Genomic DNA, 6,260 nt, shown 5'->3' with positions numbered 1-6,260 from the left:
TTATCAACTGGACTACATAATCTCCATTATGATGCAGATTTTTAATCATTAGGAGTAAAATAATGCAACTTTTATTTTGAAAATAAATTATTTGGTAGTGGCCTTGTAGAACTGAATCTATAACTTTTCTTGCAGAATGTTACAGCTTTCATAGTTGCTTTATCTGCCTTCTTACATTTTTGAACTGGTGGATCCAACGATTCTCTAAATACTTAACCTCAGAGGAAGTTTTAGATGAGACACTGGCTGAAAAAGGCGGGAGGATGAAGAAAATATTCGCACATGAGAAAGCAAGTGAAGTTTGTAGAAAGCAGAGAGGTGAAATGACCCTGGTTGGATTTCATATTTCTATAATATAATCAGCCACATTCCTTGCTACTATTTTCTACTCTGTTCTTTCTGATTTGAGAAGAATTACGCCATATGAGAAGATGTGCACCAGATAAAACTGCAGTAGCTTACTCTGGTTTAGATACAAGGTACACAGCATGGGTATGTTAATGGATACATGCCTGCATGACCCACTAAACTGGTAAGCAAATGCAATTGATTCTCATTTAAAAACAAACCTCTAAGAGGTTCTGAAAATACGTCTCTGCTGTTTCAAGATTCAGATTCGCTGAAAAACTAGTAAAAGCAGTGGGCAGATTCTGAAGGAAACTAACTCAAAAGGTAGAACTGAAATTATTTTTTTGCAATGTGGATAGATGGAAACTGAGTCAGAGACAAACCACAACACTTCAGTATCTGAAGCAGGAAATTCAAAGGATGCCACTACCCTGACTTTTTTAAAAAAAGGGGGGGCAGAGGAGACTCAAGGTGACTTTACAAAATGAAAATTCAATACATAGAATATTTCTTTAACACTGAAGGTGATTCAAACATAAGATAACTTTTCTCCTTTCCCTGCACTGCTCTCAATACAGTACTTGAAAGCACGAAGACTAAACCCCTATTATTGAAAGAAGTACAGCAAGGGCTTAACACTAGAAATGCCCAGGAGGGGTGAAACATCTTCACCTGGCCCGAAAGATGATGTTGGTGCCAAGGGAGCCTTCCTGGTCCACCGCTGCAAAGCACACTCTTGTCACATTCATCCCGACTGCTGCAAAGCACGACACTAAATTAAAACCATTTCAAATAAGCAAGAGTGAGAGAACATGGTCACAGCTTGCATCCAATTAAATATCAAAGGTAATTGTGTGGAATCGGAGGTGGTATTTCTGTATGACAAATGAGCATTCTAATTAAATGAGCATGCTCCCTTTTAATGAAGAAAACGGGATTCCGCTTCATCAGAAATGGTTGCAGAGTGCTGAATAGTTTGCATTTTGTGATGTATGGGTGTCACTGAGAGTTCAGGAATCAGAAAAGGATTGTGCACAGGACACAGTGGGCTTGGAGAACATTCCACCATCAAACACATAGCAGAGGTTAAATACACGAGCTCATGCCACATTGATAGAATTAATTTTATCCTGTTTACGGGTTCCCCCCCCCCAGTTTTATATTTACAGATCATATTTTCATCCTTATACAGTAATTAACATAAAAAAGAATTTCCTCCTGTTTTGATGTTTTATAGTGTACTAGCTGGCCCTGCCACGCGTTGCTGTGGCTAATCCCTGTGACTGCCACCACCCTGTGTCGATCCATGACATATCCCACCCCCTCCTCCCCCCACCCCGGCTTTCCCCTGTGATTTTCCCCAACCTGTCCCGTTCCAGACGTATCACGCCCCCTCTTCCCACCACTCCCGGGTCATCCCTTTTCGAGATTGGAATTATGACAACATTCCCCTGCAATATAAAGTTTTGCTGTATCAGGAAAACGTGATCTATTTTGTGTTTATTTGTAGGACATATTTTGGGGTTTCTATTAAGCCAACCTGTAACCGGATTTTTGCACTGCTCCTGCTGCTATTAGAAGCTAAGTCATGGTTTGACTTACCATTATATGTGCAAACCCAGACTGATGGTTTGTCTTGTTCCAAACAATCCACATACAGTAGGCAAGTTTTGTTTCCTTCTTTTGGTTTGCTTGGGAGATACAAAGCAAAAGTCCAGGTTGACATGTAAAACGTTTTTAGTAGTGCTGCAGCAGCAGGACCAAGGAAGGAACAAAGTGGTCACAATTTTCTAAATGTGGCCTGTCAGGCTTGCTAAAGAATTGTTTGGCTTAGTGTGAAATTGTGAAGAAAGGAAGAAGTTAGTTAATGTTTTGAAGTGAGGTATTTATTTTTGTCTTTTGGAGAGGCCCAGTGCTGTTGTGGAGGCGGCCTGGTTCATGGGGGTGGCGTTATCGGTGGCGGCGGGATCCATGGGGTGGGGGTGGATCGGTGTGATCTCCGGGGCGGGGTGGGTCTCAGGAGGCGGCGGGATTGATGGGGGTGCGATCCGTGGTGTGGGGGTGTGGGGAGTGGGCTTGCTCTGGGGGGAGGGGGTCATGGGAGGTTAAGGGATCGGGGGGGTGGGATCCGTAGGTGTGGGGGGAGTGGGCTTGCTCAGGGCGGGAGGGGGTCGCGGGAGGTGGCGGGATTGGCGGGGGTGGGATCCGTGCGGTGGGGGTGTGGGGAGTCGGGGTGTGTGGGGGAGGGGGTCGCTGGTACGTGATCTCCTGGGCGGGCGCTGGTCCCTGGGGAGCGGCTTGGTCTCGGGGTGGTTTGCTCTCATTTGGAGGCGTGGTCTCTGGGGCGTGAGGGATTGTGGGAGTATGTTTGTCCGTTGTTTGTTGAATGTCCACTGGAGGGCGCAATTTTTTTGACCACAAATCCAGGTTTTTACCTGTGTTCGGTGTGTCAGCTGGTCAGTGTAAGTGCATGATTACCTGCTCACATGTGACTCTGAGGTTGTGGCCAAATTTCAGGACGATCGGGTAAGTGCTTGTGGGAGAAAAGTGGGGAATAACACACATGCACCTTCACCATTTTTATATATATAGATGTTGCTGTTTTTTAATGTACTTGCCTGCGAGCCACCCTGGGATCTATGGATAAATGGTGGTATCGAAAAGTGGCTTCATTTGTGAAATACAGTAATATAAAAAATGATTGTTTAGGAGATTTGTAGCCTCCATCCTAATATGGCAAGGGTTATAGCCTGCACCAAGAGAGAGAGAGTGTTGCTAACCAGACAATTTAACCACCTGCGTGGTCCTCACAGCTGCCAAGTGGAAATCTGTTTTTCCTAGGTGTCTCTTCTAAGCAGCCGTCTGTAACAGAACCATAGAATTGTAGAGTTGGAAGAGACCCCAAGGGTCATATAGTCCAACCCCCTGCGATGCAGGAATGTCAACACGCGGTCCCTATTTGAAATCATACTGGACCCTGCTTAGCTTTGCAAATGTGCCTGCAGTTTTATTGCTGCACCACTAGGAGCAGTTATGACCTTTGGGGGTTTGTGGACCCATTTTCAATCCAGATGCAATTGTGGGCATCACACAAGCACTGTAATAATAGAATACTTCTTATAATAATAATTTCAGCAGGTGGAAGGGAGGGAGGGACTCTATGGGCACCAGGGTTGCCCTGTGCATAAATTTGTTAACACTTTGCAACTTAGTTTCAAGTACCGTAAGTGTTTGTAGGATTACTTCCTCGCCCATTCAATTCCCTACACTGAGTAGTGTACTAAGGCAGCTAAATCTTAGGTGGCAAATTTACATTTTCTTCGGGTTCTGGTAACTAAGAACTAGGTTTCAGTTTCCCAGGCTGACCTTTTCAACCTCCCAGCTTGTAAACAGGAAGCAGTCATTTTATAACCAAGATGAAAAAAAATACTAACTGGCTAAATAGTTTCATTCCTTAATGCTTACGGTAATGTGGAATAGAGTAGTTGGTACTCTCAAAATCTGCTACAGTTGAAGATGGAGTATTTCTCTTAAGTAGAGATGGTGGCGATTTTTGCAATAATTGAGCTTGCACTCAAACTCAGCCCTGTTTGCTCGCTTGCAGACATTCGTTTGTGAGCCAGCCAGGTTTCATGCAAGTGTTAGCTATATTTAGTGCTGCAAGTTTCTTTAATTTTAAAATAATAATAATGATAATAAGATCAAACCAGGTCATTATAAGTGCACAACTCATTTCAATGTCAGACCTGTTGTAATACTGAAATGTGTATTCTCTTGAATTATGTGTAACTGAGGTGATGGCAATAGCCATTAACATTCCTTGTTGCATTTCTAATCCTGTTTCCTACCATGATTGGGGGAAGGGGGATAGTAAAGCTGAATTCTGTAGCTCAGGTCTTCTTATTTTTTTGTAAAAGCCATACACACAGAAACACATGGACACATGGTTTGCCATGCAGTAGAAGTTGTCATTGCCACATCCGTGCCACTTCTTTCGCTAACAGCTGATAATAAAAACAATACAATCTATATACATTACCAGGCTAACCAGAAATCCATTCCTAACCATGCCCACTCAGCAGTAAATCCAATTTAAATCGAAAGCACGTCAAAGTGCAAGTAGATAAATAGGTACCACTCCAGCAGGAAGGTAAACGGCGTTTCTGTGCACTGCTCTGGTTTGTCAGAAGCGGCTTAGTCATGCTGGCCACATGACCCGAAAAAACTGTCTGCAGACAAACACCGGCTCCCTCGGCCAGTAAAGCGAGTTGAGTGTTGCAACCCCAGAGTCGTCCACAACTGGACTTAATGGTCAGGGTTCCCTTTACCTTTACCTTTACCAGGTAAGTTGGGTTAAGATTCCATCTGTAGTCCTGAAGATGTTTTACACCCAAAGCCTTAATCATGAATGCGTATAGCCGCAAGGCAAAGGAGGTTTAGCATCAGCGTTTTCCTTCTCCTAGATGGGCTACCTTCCCAGGTTGACGAGCCCCATCTGCCCCTCACTTCCCTCTACATCATGTGCAGAAACTGCCTTCTTGACCATTGGACCCACTCTTGGTTTCATCCTCTCAATCTGCCAGAGCATGTCTTCACATGCAGAAGTATGCTGTTGCTTTTGCGGCTAGGACCACGGGGTTGCTCTCTGCAATTCTGCTTCACACAGCTACAGAAAAGACCATCCTTCAGAAAATCACTGTCAGAATTCAAAGTAAGCGTCCGCATTTCAGTCCTTGAACGAATCTGCCTCTCTGCTTCATGGCACCAGGGTTTCTAACTAAAAGCACTTCATGTCAGTGTCGCTGTACCAGCAAATCCTTATTCTGTTCTTATGGGGGTAACACGATAGCAAAGGATAAGAAACGACACAGGGTGCCGTTCCATAGATCATGCTTCAGTGCAAAACTTACGAGTCAACATTTCCAACAGAACTAAACAAAGAAATGCCTTTTGGTTCTCTCAATACTTCTTCCAGCTTAATCTCTGATTTCCACAGTGACGAGGATGTCCAGGAAATGTTTGTCAGAACAATCTCCAGGAAGAGTTAAGATCAGCCAGCAGGGAAGTGTTATTGTTCCATAGCCTGCTGCCAAACAAGTGACAGAGACTTGTCCATATTTGCTTGGTTCATATAAGGAAAAGGAAAAAGGGGGAAAGCACCAACCCTCTTCTCTGCTATACAACATTAAAAAGCCTCTGGCTGTACCTGATGATAGACCGCTGAATATGGTGGGTTAGTTTTTCCAAGAGAGTAGCTGGCCACTTTTGTTGATACAGGCAACCCTCATTTTGCATGGGGGTTACATTCCAGACCCCTGTGAGCATCAGTGAGGACTGCATAAATTGTTCCTCCCGCCTGTGTTCTGCCCCACCCCTATTCCGCCCTTTTAATGACATTTTAGTGACCAATTTCAATGGTCTGCCCCCGTCCCTTACTCCCTTAATGGATCCAAATGGCTTCCAGAGAGTGGTAGGGGATGTCTTATCCCATCCTGATGGCCTCTCAGCTGATTTCCTGGAGGTGTACTTGTAGGATTTGCTGTCAGCTGCCAAACTGACTTGCTATCCACTTAATAATAATAACAACAACAACAATAACAATAACAACAACTATTTATTTCTACCCACCCATCTGGCTGGGTTTCCCCAGCCACTCTGGGCGGCTTCCAACAGAAAAACAAAATAAAATAATCGATTAAACATTGAAAGCCTCCCTAAACAGGGCTCCCTTCAGATGCCTTCTAAAAATCTGGTAGCTGTTTTTCTCTTTGACATCTGATGGGCATCTGATGGGAGGGCGTTCCACAGGGTGGGCGCCACCACCGAGAAGGCCCTCTGCCTGGTTCCCTGCAACTTGGCTTCTCTCAACGAGGGAACCGCCAGAAGGCCCTCGGCACTGGACCTCAGTGTCC

This window comes from Zootoca vivipara, chromosome 15 (assembly GCF_965207765.1).
Source record: "Zootoca vivipara chromosome 15, rZooViv2.hap1.1, whole genome shotgun sequence".
NCBI lineage: Eukaryota > Metazoa > Chordata > Lepidosauria > Squamata > Lacertidae > Zootoca > Zootoca vivipara.
This window is presented reverse-complemented; position numbering follows the sequence as displayed.